The 14,048-nt window shown below is 39.1% G+C and overlaps 3 pseudogenes; 2 read left to right on the top strand and 1 right to left on the bottom strand.

The window, feature by feature from the left end:
- The first annotated feature begins 1,337 nt into the window (after positions 1 to 1,337).
- LOC148365463 (U2 spliceosomal RNA) lies at positions 1,338 to 1,476 on the top strand (annotated as a pseudogene).
- Positions 1,477 to 1,504: 28 nt separating this feature from the next.
- Positions 1,505 to 1,776, top strand: LOC148365462 (U2 spliceosomal RNA; annotated as a pseudogene).
- Positions 1,777 to 6,046: 4,270 nt separating this feature from the next.
- LOC148365461 (U2 spliceosomal RNA) lies at positions 6,047 to 6,181 on the bottom strand (annotated as a pseudogene).
- Between the last annotated feature and the right edge of the window lie 7,867 nt (positions 6,182 to 14,048).

Genomic DNA, 14,048 nt, shown 5'->3' with positions numbered 1-14,048 from the left:
AACCTATACTTGTTGTGGACAATATCTCTGTATTATTTGTAATTGCAACATCCTTTGCTGTCTGGTAATCCTGAAAGGGGGATACCACATGTGCGGTCCCTTCTCAAGGTTTCTTCATTTTCCTCGCGTTGAGGTTTTTGAGTTTTTCCTTGCCCTCATGTTGGTTCCAGATCAGGGGATGGTGTAATAATAGTCTGAAATAATAGTCTGTGCAATAACCTGTGAAGCCCTTTGAGACTCTTTGTGATTAAGGGCTATACAAATAAAAATGACTTGACTTGACTCCAAACCCTCCTTCAATAAGGCTTTTAATTAATGAGTTTTAGTTACCGTAAATTCCAGACTATAAGCCTCTACTTTTTTCCCAAACTTTTCAACCCTGCGGCTTATTCAGTCATGCGGCCTAATTTCTTTAACGGCCGCCAGCGGCGCTCGAGTATAAAAGGTAAGATTTAGACTGCAACTTCTTAGCTTGTGCACAAATTAAATTAGCGTAGACATATCCTCATCATGCAAATTGCAATAAAAAAGGCACATGACACAACTTTCATGTTAAACGCAATCGAGCAGTCCGATATAGAAGGAAACAGAGCCACCGCACGTAAACTTTACTGAGTGAGCGTGATGCTAGCGCTTTTTCAGGTAAGGAAGCGTGGGACGACGTTTTTGTAACAAAGTCACTTTCCCATATTGAAGGTAGACGACTTTGATGACGTCAGTTATAAGGAGGAAGATGAGGACGGTTTACCGTGCTTAGAACAAGTACGGTTTGTTTTTTTAAACAAAGTTGTTTACTTTAGAGAAGGTTGCTAGTAGCGTTTTGCTACCCTTCACAGGCACGGTTTGGGATGAAAGTTATAATATTATTATTAAAGCTTGGAAAACTCTCCGGGTGTACCGTCTTTGTAAATATGTGTAACCATGTATAATATGTATTTACAACTGTATATTTTTGTAATGTATTTATTTTAGAAACTTATTCTGATATGTTTTGTACGAGCAAATGAGAAAGAAGGGGCGGGGCAAACGTGGGCTGATGGGAAGTGGAGTAAAGGTGAGACGTGTTTGTGGACGCGGCCGACAATAGTGGATATATATTTTTCCCACACTTACCTTTGGAAATATACACTTTTTTCCTTGGATTACTTTTAACGGGCACCTGGACTCTGCTGGTCTGCATTAAATCTTAAGTACCGGTATCATTTTCCGTTCAATTTGCCGGCTGTGTTTTTTGGACTTTATCAGGTATTGGTTGACAGCTGTGGTTCTGATATTGTGTATCTCCTATGGCCGTGGCTTTGATGCTAAGTCCTTAGATTGGCCTTGATGCTAAGTCCTTAGCTTGGCCTTTTGTGTACTTTCTATGAAGTCACTATATCTTTGATTTTTGCATTTCGGAGATGGAATATGAGCTTGCTCTGTCCACTCCACACATCGGCACGGTATTGCAGTACCTCCGGGAACGGTGCATTCGCAATGATCGCAGCAAGGCTTTAGGGCTAGGACCTTAGCTTGGCCTTTTGGCTGAGAGTAAGTGTCCCGGCTCCTAGGCTTTGTAGCGTATTATGAACTGACCGATAACGGATAATGGATAATGAATAACGAAGATAGATCAATAACCCTTAAAAACCCAAACCCCAAACCAACTAGGTGGTAGGACATTACCTCTTGCCATGATCTTTGATTTTTGCAATCCGGAGATGGAATAAGAGCTTGCTCTGTCCACTCCATGCATCGGCCCGGTATTGCAGTACATCCAGGAACGGTGCATTCGCAATGATCGCAGCAAGGCCTTAGGGCAAGGACCTTAGCTTGGCCTTTTGGCTGAGAGTAAGTGTCCCGGCTCCTAGGCTTTGTAGCGTATTATGAACTGACCGATAACGGATAATGGATAATGAATAACGAAGATAGAATAATAACCCTTAAAAACCCCAATTAGAGTTTTAATTGTGTTTTTTCAATGTGGGCGCATGCGACTAATATACAGGTGTGGCTTGTGTATGTACAAAATCGGTTCTCCTCCCGAAATGTGGTGGGTGCGGCTTAAAATCAGGTGCACTCTATAGTCTGGAATTTATGGTAGTTGGATTTGTTTGAATCCTACTTCTACATATGTTTTTTCCCGCCAAAGTTTTATTTTCTTATTCAATTCTTCTATTATTATTATTATCATTTCCAGTTCGATTTGATTCCCACGGAGCCATATTGAAAGCGACGTGCCTCCCAAGCCACCTTTGTGCGGGTAGGCGGCCAAGACAGTATAAGACTGGCCAATACCTTTGATAAGACAGACTTATTCTGCGAAATCCAGAGGGACGCTCCACTGCGATGTATTCAAGGTTTCTGGCATTCAGAAAATTGTTAATAGAGAATTGCAGTCTCCTGGTACTCATTTTGTAATATAGTGATCTAAGATCAAAGAACTGGGCTGAGGTTCATCCATCCATCCATTATCTTCACCGCTTATCCTCAGTAGGGTCGCGGGGGCGCTGGAGCCCATCCCAGCTATCTTCGGGCAGTGGGCAGGGGACACCCTAAACTGGTTGCCAGCCAATCGCAGGGCACACAGGGACAGACAACCCATTCGCTCATTCACTCCCAGGGACAATTTGGACCAGCCAATTAACCTGAAAAGCATGTTTTTGGACTGTGGGGGTGCCCGTAGGAATCCCACGCAAGCACGGGGAGAACATGCAAACTCCACACAGGGGGTTTGATCTCACAACCTCAGAACTGTGCCGCACACACGCTAACCACTGCGCCGCCGTGCTGCCTGGGCCTAGGTTCAGGCGAACCTTAAATTGGGGTCATAGTGGTAGGGTGTGGTTCAATGGCTGAAGCTCCTGAGGCCATCTGCTACCATCCCTATAAGCCTCTCACAGGACCCTTTTCCTAACATGGTTCGTCCTTATTAGTGCCTTATTAGCATCATATTTTATTTATATTAATATTGATTTTTGTTTTTAGTTTATTTCAAACACTGAGTGTGTTTGTATATTAGTTGTTTGGGGTTGTTGGGTGGGGATACAGCAGGGGATTTTATTGTCTTATTGTACACTGAATGTTTTACACAGCGCTTTGATCGGCAATCTATTCGCTGAAAAAAACGCTTAACAAATAAATTCAATTTGAAAGTGCACCAATAAAAATACTTAGAAGCATTATTATTTTATTTATTTTCTTCTTTGCATTACAGTTCTTATGCAATAATGCCAAGTTTATTCAGTCCGTTCCTACTGATTACCCTCGTCTCTATGCATACTTTATATTCCAGGCATCTATTATCCTATAATAAAATAAAATACTTTTATTAAGCAAGCACTAGTGATACGTCGAAGGAAGAAAGTTCAGTATAAACAGATAATGTTGTATTTTAAAACAAGAGAAAAATAGGTTTAGGCTTTTGCTGTTTACTCAGATTTTATATTGGTTCAGATTGTTTGTAGCCCAAATAACTTGGAAATGTCAAGGGAAAACGAAGCTTAACCAAACTTTAGCACCCAAACCTTTTTCTGTTATTATTATTGTCATATCTTGTTCATAATAAAGTCCCTTGTAATTTAGTGGCGGTTTATACCGAAATTAGCATTCATCCGTGAGTAACATTTGTATTTCTTTGTGAACAATCAGTATTATTAAATATGCATACTGCAAGTGAAATATAAAATGTGTGGGGATAATGATGTTAAATGCAAGTTTTTTCACCAGTGTGACTCAACTCCTAATACAAATAATGACTTCATAAATATATTTACATTTTCACCTTAAAAACCTGATATATTTCTGAAGAAAGACCCAGATTACAAATCCAATATTTTTTTGGGATGTTTTTAAATCTATTTTTTGTCTTAAAACAGCATTATAGAATGGTTGTATTTTGTCTGAATCAAAATATAACCATTTTATATTCATCAGCATTTGAAATAGTTACAAAAAGGGTGTACAAAGTTTCGATACTTTGAAATGAGGTCAAATTGTAAAAACGTTTGGACCCATAATTGCATTTAAAATACAGAACTGCATTAAATAAAACGCATTTTTTTCTACGTTTTTCTACATTTACTATTGTCAAAATATATATATTACATTTTGTGTTTATTATCTCTCTATTAACAGTGCTGGATGTTTTTCATAAAACAAATCAATAACCAAATCATAATCTTCCAGGATTTGTTTTTTTTTTCTCCCAAGCACCTAATATATTAAAAACCACTGATTTATTTTTTTAACAGGTGAGGAGATCCCTTTCTGTCATTCCCTATGTCTCTACCTTTCTCTGCCTCTCTCTCATTCCCTCGTTCTCTTCTCTCAGTCTTGCCATTCCCCTTTCTCATTTTCTCTGTCTCTCTTTCTCATTATCTCCATCACACACACACACACTCTCTCTCATACCCACTGTCAATCTTTGATTCCCATCATCTCTCTCTTTTATTCCTACCCTCTTTCACACTCGCTCTCTCTCATTCCTACCATATTTCACATCTTTCTCTCTCCCTCTCTTTCTCCCCCCCTCTCTATCTCCCTCTCTCACTCATTCCCTCAATCTCTCACATTCTCACTTTCTATCCCTCTCACTCCTTCTGTATCTCTCATTCCCTCTCTCTTTTTCTCATTTCATTCATGTCTCTTTCATTCCATTTGTCTCTCTCTCTCTCATCTTTTCCATCTCCCTTTTTTAATTCTCCTGGTCTTTCTTTCTCACTCCATACATCTCTCCTTCTCTCATGTCCAGTGTCTCTCTTTCTCTCCCTCATTCCTAGTGTCTCGCTTTCTCCCTCGCATTAATTCTCCCTGTCTCTCTTTATTTTTCCCTTCTCTCTCTCTTTCATTCGCTCTCTCTCTCTTCCCCTCTCTCTCCGGTCTTTCTTCACCTTTCTGTTTTTCTCTCTGCTTCCCTTCTCGACATCTTTCTCTCTAAAATTAAAATAATATGAAAATTAAACAGTCCTTAATTCAAGACAAAAGTAGACCTATTGAGTCAAGTGGCATCAATTTTTTTTATCGTGATTGTGCTGAAAGAACTAGATCAGATCTATGGATACTTTCTCAAATATGACCAAACAACCAAAGGCTTGTTATAGCAAAAACAACGATGCCTCATGAACTTGTCATCTCTTATGTCTGGACAAACATGCCTTCGGTACAAAAGTCACTGTCGTGTTATCATATCATCAAATTGCAAGCCACAAAAGAAACTACTTGTATTTCATGTTCTCACTCTGTTGTCAAAATAATAAGGAAAAAAAACAATGAACTATTTGTTTCGGAGACTTGAGGGAATACATTGTTTGGAGTTCAATATTTTCTCTGTGAATAAATGTAGGAAAAGCTTACCTAATGTTATGATCTGCCTTAGTCGAATATTATAATTCGACCGACCACCAGTCCCAGCTGTGAGTCGTCTAATTCCAAGCTGCACAGACATAAAAATTACCTTACGTTTTTGCAAATACCGTATTTATTAGTGTATAACTCCCTTTTTTTTTACCCAGAAAAAGAACTAAAAGTTGGGGTGCGCTATATTCACAAAGATTTACAGTAGCATATTAACATACATAGGCAATGATTGATCAGTAGAAAAATATCACTGACCATGTTTGCACAAAATTGGATGCATGATCGCCATGGTGAGATGAGTTTGAACAATTTTTATTGACACTTTCAACAGCAATTAAACACATTCACAAATTCATTATAACATATTCTAACAATATGACGTTTGATCAATGGGGTTTTTAAGGGTTATTGTTCTATCTTCGTTATTCATTATCCATTATCCGTTATCGGTCAGCTCATAATACGCTACAAAGCCTAGGAGCCGGGACACTTACTCTCAGCCAAAAGGCCAAGCTAAGGTCCTAGCCCTAAAGCCCTGCTGCGGGGGTTTTTGGGGTTTTTAAGGGTTATTGATCTATCTTCGTTATTCATTATCCATTATCCGTTATCGGTCAGTTCATTATATGCTACAAAGCCTAGGAGCCGGGACACTTACTCTCAGCCAAAAGGCTAAGCTAAGGTCCTAGCCCTAAAGCCTTGTTGCGATCATTGCGAATGCACCGTTCCCGGAGGTACTGCAATACCGGGCCGATGCGTGGAGTGGACAGAGCAAGCTCTTATTCCATCTCCGGAATGCAAAAATCAAAAGGCCAAGCTAAGGACCTAGTATCTAAGGCCAAGCTAAGGACCTAAAACAATCATGACAGGCCAAATTAAGGTCCTAGCAATAAAGTGTTGCTAATAGTTTCATGCTGACAAAAATAGATTCTCATGATCTGCTGCGATTTGCCGAATTCTAGTTACGAGACTTCAAGGGAAGTATATGACATGGGAAAAAGCTGTATGTTTTATGTCATCATCACACTATTTTTACTCACAGTACCACGTTGTTGAATCTGTGGGGCTATGATTAAAATCATACATTGTCAACATAAAGTATAAACAGAATACCAAAATGAAATTTACACTGTATTTATTTAATGTCCTTCAAAGTCTGAATCATCGTCAAATAACCCAAGAGTTGTTTACTTGGTCGTGCTTATTTTGTGTTTACTTATATCTCAGAAAGACTTTCTGTTTTCTGCTTTCTCTAAAATTTGTCTCTGAGTACAAAAATTCGTGAGTAGAATAAATGTGATGATGAGATAAAATGTAATGTTGTATAACATCTACATCGTAAGTGTCCATGCTCCTGATCAACTCACAAGATGTCTGAGCTTCCTGCTGTGTGCTATTCTTGTGCCTGTCCAGTATTTGCTTTTCTTTGCTAAATTAACTGCCCCCCTGCGCTGCCTCCAATTCTTCTGTTCCACTGACATGACTGCTGCCATTACTCCGGGCACTAAATCTTTACATGACGGGTCTTTTTCTATGAGGATTTCACTCACTGTTGAACCTGCAACTGAGTCGCTTCCAGTCATTTATTGACATCACAAGCGCCCGATAAGTAGTTACAGCACTTAATGTCAATGCCACTCATCAAATCGCTACCGCTGTCGACTTTAGTTATTGATCCAGACCTTGTCCTCCTTTTTAGTGTGTCTGGGATACTGGCGCCATATAACCGGCGCGCTAAAAACTAACACTAAAGCGCTATTATAAGCAAAAGGTTCTATTCTCTTTCGGTTCCTTGAAGGACAACGGATGGAAAGTAATCACGTGACTGTCAAAAGTCAAGTTAAGTCATTTAAAAAAAAAAAGTTAATAATGAAAAGAACTGCCTTCTTCCATCTTCGCAACATTGCTAAAATCCGTTCAATACTGTCTCAGTCTGATGCGGAAACAATAATTCATGCATTTGTTACCTCCCGTCTCGATTACTGCAATGCACTACTCTCCGGTCTCCCGAAGTCCAGAATCAAGTCTCTTCAGCTAGTACAAAATGCCGCAGCGAGGCTTTTAACCAGGACAAAAAAGTACGATCACATAACACCGATTTTGGCTAACCTGCATTGGCTCCCAGTTAGCCAAAGATGTGACTTCAAAGTTCTCTTAGTATTGTACAAAATCATACATGGACTTGCTCCCTCTTATCTTTCAGATCTGATCTGCCACTATGTCCCGGTCCGAAGCCTACGATCTGAGAGTGCTGGTCTTCTGATGATCCCGAGAGCAAAGAAGTCTTCTGCTGGTTCGAGAGCGTTCTCCATCCGGGCACCGGTGCTGTGGAATGCTCTTCCCCCTGAGATTCGATCTGCAACCTCAGTGGAAATGTTTAAATCTAAACTTAAAACTCACTTCTACTCCATTGCATACGAATAACCTACTCCTCTTGTCGGTTGAAAATAGTTTGTGTAATATAGTGTAACAATCTGTGAAGCCCTTTGAGACTCTTCGTGATTTAGGGCTATACAAATAAAAATGACTTGACTTGACTTGACTTAAACGGGGCATCATTAAAACATCCCTTGATCTGAAACCTACATGACGGTGGGAGAAAACTCAAAAACTGGACCTGCCCTGACCTGACCTGACCTGATGCATGCCATTATCTAGAACCAGTTGCATTAGCTGAGATTTTGACATTTGACATAGATATATATGTATGTATGTATAAGAAATATGTATAAGAAGCCTGGGTAGGGTTAAGGAGGTGCATAATGGAGAGCTCAGCTACCAAACGTGTGATTGTGAGTATGAAAGATTGTTTGTCTTTATATGGCCTGCACTCGACAACCAATCATTTCAGCCTTGCACCTTGTTTCTTGCCTGAATCGTGTGGGTTTGTTTACAGTTGACCTTGATTAGAATAAACTGGATTAAAAATGTGTGGCTATAAGAGGTTTGAAAATTAGCATGAAAAAGGATTAGTGTTTCTTTCAAACGTTTTTCTAAAGTCACTCCCAACCCATGCCAAGCATAGGTCAAAATCCATTATAGCAATAACCAAACACTAAAAGATCTTAATTCAGTCTGAATTTATTCAGAGAATGGGAGTTGGAGACATAAAAGGCCTCTGGGTTTTTCAGAGTAAAACACATAAACTAGCCCTCAAAATAACTTGACATTGTTCTCAAGAGGGAGTGCGGCGGGACATTTATTGGTGATATGAGCATGGGGAGCAAAACCCCAGGAGAAGTACCCAGGAAGCTACAGCATATGTTTCTTTTCGGATGGAAAATGTACGCAAGCCACAAATGTTAAGATTCCTCACAACGTATATGTTTGAACTGTTTGCATGGTTGGAGTTTTTAGTATATTTTTGTAAAAGCCCGCAGCTAGAAGGGCGGTTGTCTGTGCTGTTGTGGTAGTGAACATAGTTTTCATTCCCAATCTAGTCCAGAGCAGCGCAGTTTTGAGAGTCCATGCAAATTTTACCTTCATGGGTGAATGTTTTAACTTTGGCCAAAGCCATCAAAAGTGGACACCTGGAGAGTCCCTGCAACTATAATTTACACTCTTGACATATTTATGAATGGAACAAGATGGCATCCCATCACAGACTTTGAGTGATCAACAATAAAAGTTGCGCCTCCCTCCCTCCTGCTTCCTGTTTTTAATGGATGGTTTCCTGTCATCCGAGATCCCCAAACATTTACAAAAGGAATTTGTAAACATCTAATATGCAGAGGCATGGGTGTGGGCCTCAGATTCCCAACCCAATGTCCATTGTAACGAATAGTGATCCATCATTTGCAGTCAGTCTCTAACTTGTGCTTGTGGCAATGTCAACTTAACTTGTTAAGTTTTATCATTGTCAGGTGATGGCAGAATGGATGCAAAGCCCTGTTCACACATTGGATTTTCAGCAGATAAATTTTACAAGCAAGCTTGTAAAGTCCAGATGGCGAACACAGATCGGGCTTTGTTATACTTGCCTGCTGATTCTCCCCACAAGATAAATATCAGGATTTTTTTCCTTCTTCCCAGACAAAATATTGTCTTTCAGATTTCCACGGAGGGGAAATAAATAGTCAAAAATTAGTAATGAGCATTTTAAAACTAAAACAAAAAGACATCTCTGACTATTGTTCTGTGTTAGACTCACTGACACTCTTGAATAATATTTAGTTTCGTGATGGACACCAGTTGCCAACAATCTGTGACGCGAGTAAAAGTGATTTCAGGAGCCTACCAATGCATCTGCGGCCAACTGGCAAGAAAGCTGCCCACATGATTGTATTCCTTTTAAGGGTTTAGCCAGCAGAGTCTAGCAATTCATCTTCTTTACACTCTATGACAGTTATTAGACAATACTCGAGGACAGAGTAATACAAGGCATTTCCTAAACTGCTGCAGACAAAGTTGAAATGAGGGAACCAGGAAACTCTCCCAAGAGAACAATTGCTGGTTTATTTGGTCTTTTTTTAATTAATTTGTTGGTATTTGTTGTTCCCCTGAACACAGAATGCAAAACAGAAAAGAAACTACACAAAATGTTTTTACAGGAAAACTACAAATAGCAAAAAATGTTGACACCGGGGCAGGAAATGAAATGCAAAAGGCCAGGAGAGTAAATAATCCCAAAGTAAACCAATATAAAAATCAACTGCACACACAGCTATGAGAGAAAAACATGGAGATGTACAATGAAATGTGACAGAAATACATATGAGAAAAAATAACTAGCAATCAATAACCATGGCAAAGTATTGTGAAAAAAAACCTGAGAAATAGCGGAAGAAATTATCTGACAAGAAATGATCTTTGTCCAACTGTGCAAATGATGAGATGGCCCACACCTTTGGCACAGGAAGCAATGTTCTCCTCAATAAGGCCCTGAACAAAAACAGAAATAACTGAAGGTGTGATATGTCAGTATTTGTAGATATATTCTGCTTGTCAGAACTTTGAGCAACCCGAGAAGGCCTTTTGATTGATTATCACTGCAAACCCAGCAGGATTGGTTCAGGTACTAGAGGCAAATATCAAAACATGACTGAAAACAACCACTGTGATGAAAAACAAAGAACTTTTCACCAAAGAAGGAGCCGCGGGGTGACAAAAGCAGTTTGCACTCTCGAGAGATGAATATCACAAGTTTCATGGAAGGCATTTGCCTAAATGTTCTTCTCAAGTTTATTGAAATGATAACCATCTCTAATTTTTGTTTGCAGCATGGAGTCAAACGAGGGCTGTAACTTCCAATTTCATGCACCCAAAGATGCTTTTTGGTGTCTGACAAACAAAAACATCACACGATTCAGGAATTCAAATAATCATATAAATGAAGCAGACCGTTTTCAATTCTTGAATTACGTTTTGCCCATTACTGATCAAACACTCTTTTATCCCCAATGACTTTACAAATTCCCGATCGCCCTTTATTCGGAAATTTACTGAGTCTGTTTGAGAACATGACATTTTTACCCCCTTTAATTATGATAATTTACTTTTACTTTGAGATTTGCTTTCTATTTTCTTAAGCTTTTTTTAAACTTTTATGTTTACTGTCAAATTTGCCCGCTAACACTAAGATGAGAAGAGAACATTTGGGTCCAGTGTACAAATCTTTAAACTCATTTTGTGCATCAGCGATCACAATTAGAGGAGGGACATCATCAAGTCTAAAACATTAGTAGCGTTCCATTTAACTGTGGCATCCCTTTACTGTTTGATGCTTAACTTTGTCATGGACTTACAATCAGTTTATGGACGGGCCATTTTGAATAAGAAGACCACCTCAGTCTTGAGATTTATGCCCACAGTACTTTGTTGGAAAAATTCAAAGGAAATGTTCATCTCCAGCTCTTATATGACCGACCTCTTGTCTTATAACGTTGATATTGAAACAAACACATGGAGGAAAAAAAAGCCGTTCCTCAACAACAGCTATATTATTCTATAAACAAGCTAACAGCTCACGCGTGTGTCGTATGCTAGCTAACGGTAAGCTACCTGTCTTAGCATGAGATCCTCTGACATTCCACTCCTCTCCCTCCCAAGATCGCGTTGGCCTTAAAATGATCGGAACTGAAATAGAGATAGGTGCAGTTGCAGGTAAAAAGTCAGGGCTATTGGTACATAATGTAGAACAGTGATATACATACATATGTTTTTAGTTCTGTACGATGTTTTATTATTGTATTTTCCCCGCAAACCATTTTGGTTGGGGAGATAGAAAAAAAGGTTTTTGTTTGATCTAATTTGACTATTGGATAAATAAAAATAAATGCTAGCTAAATAAATAATCATAACTAAAAAAAATTACTCAGTAAAATGTGCAGTTAGAAAATAAGTAAAATAATCATCTTTAAAAGAAAAGTGTTCATGCTCTGTTAGCAGATAATTTAAATATTCTTATTTTGTGATTTAATTTATAATTAATTTATGGAAGTTTAAAACAAAATCATTGAAAATAATGTGCAAAGACTGTATTTCCATGTTTGTTATTTTTTTTTACATTTTTGCCTTTATGGAATGTTTACAGGAAGCACGGTGAAGCAGTGGTTAGCGCGTGTGCGGCACAGTTCTGAGGTTGTAAGATCAAACCTTCCTCTGTGGAGTTTGTATGTTCTCCCCGTGCTTGCGTGGGTTTCCTCCGGGCACTCTGATTTCCTCTCACATTACAAAAACATGCTTGTCAGGTTAATTTGCTGGTCCAAATTGTCCCTAGATGTGAATGAGCGAGTGAGTTGTCCGTCTCTGTGTGCCGTGCGACTGGCTGGCAACCAGTTAAGGGTGTCCGCTGCCCACTGCCAGAAGATAGCTGGGATGGGCTCCAGCACCCCCTGCGACCCTACTGAGGATAAGCTGTGCAAATAATGGATGGATGGATAGAATGTTTACACTGTAAACAAAATTTAAAAGCTGATTTGACAGTCACAGACCAGAACGGACACAGGACTCAATTGCATGCGTTTCTCAGATTTTATTGAAAGAGAGTGAGAGTAAGGCTTGCTTGATTGCTTGATCCGAGGACTGGCGGAGAGCGGGAACGAGCAAGGTGGAAGTGACACTTCTGTGTCGGAAGAAGACAGGCGGGAATGGCAAGTTGTTTGACCAGGGCTGGAGATCAGAGGCGATGTAAAGTTCGTAACAGTGGCCGTAGGAAGGCGGCATGCAAAACAGGCGTAGTCAGGTTCGGAAACGGGTCGAAAAACGGGAATCAGGCAGGAAACAGGTTTTAACAGGGACGAAGACGGGAACGCTCACTGAGTGAAACACAACAGCTCGCAACGATCTGACAAAGTTTGAACTGAAGTCGGGGGTTTAAGAAGGGTGTGGCCACCAATCAGCTTGTCCGGGCTGTTGGCGCCAATCAAGCAGCCACACGGGTTCCAAATAGGGCAATCATGATATTGACACCTGGATTTAAACTTTGTACTGCAATTATTATAAACTCCAGGGTTTACGATAAAAACATTACATAAGAGTTAAAAAATGAAAAACATTTTATCTTACGTGTCCGTGATGATAAGAACAAATTTAAAGGGTGAAGCTTTTAGTTTGAAAGCCAACGATCTGTCCACCGCAGATTGAACTTGCTGCCTAATAATATGAAGTTATTCAAATACACTTTGTGTTGGTATTTTAATATATTAACGCACCATGTATATTATCTGTGTATAGTCCAGCATGACCAATACATGAAAACGTTTTTTTTTTTCTTTGTGCACAAGGTGGTTTGGCTTTTTAACTAATAATAACTGGGCAAAACGGCAATTTGTAGTAGTTTAAAAAAAATACAGACAAAACACAAATAAAAACGATGTCAATAAAGGTTAACCATCAAACAGCCACAGGATTGAAACCTTTCTAGTTCCACTCAAGAGCACAAAACCAGGTTGTCCATGGAAAATCCTGTCACACTGTTGACACTGTCATGTGACGGATACACTTAATAGCTTAACAAATGTCGAGTGGTTACCAGGTTTAACACAACCTATTAGGAACTTTGCAAACCAAAATCATCAGCAGGCTGTGGATTTGGTACAATAAGCATCAAATATTTTGCTTGATTTAAATATACCTCAGATGATTAAAAAAAATCAAATTATTTGATCAGTAAAGTAACATCCAGAAATAATTGAACAATTGCAAAGTTTAATTTGTTTTTCCTTAGCATATGAACACTATACATTTCGAGGAAAGATGTAACTAAATCAGACTCATTTTCCATAAAAACTTCCATTAGGAGTTAAACATTGGACTCATTAAAACAGCTAAGAAGTAAGGGTGGGCAGAATGATCCAAATGTCCATATTATGGACCCTGATCGAGTACTTGGATCAGTTCGATAATATTGACTTGGGATTCATTCTGTCTTCAAATCTTAACTATCATTATAATTATGTTGTTGGTCATATTATTAGTTCGTCTAGAACGCATTGGTATCTCAGGAACTGTACTCTCGTGGTTTAGGTCCTACCTGTCAGACAGTATGCAATGTGTTAACTATGGCAATCTGACCTCTAAACAATCTAATGTCCCCTGTGGTGTTCCTCAAGGCTCTGTACTTGGCCCCCTTCTTTTTAGTATTTATATGATCCCGCTTGGTGACATTATCCGCAAGTTTAATATTAGTTTCCATTGCTATACAGATGACACTCAACTGTATGTACCACTGGAAAAAACTGGACATTTAAGTTGTAGAAATCTGGAGACTTGCC

This window comes from Urocampus carinirostris, chromosome 5 (assembly GCF_059441175.1).
Source record: "Urocampus carinirostris isolate Australia breed hairy pipefish chromosome 5, RoL_Ucar_1.0, whole genome shotgun sequence".
NCBI lineage: Eukaryota > Metazoa > Chordata > Actinopteri > Syngnathiformes > Syngnathidae > Urocampus > Urocampus carinirostris.
The sequence above is the reverse complement of the archived record's forward strand: the minus strand, read 5'-3'. Positions and strand labels throughout refer to the sequence as shown.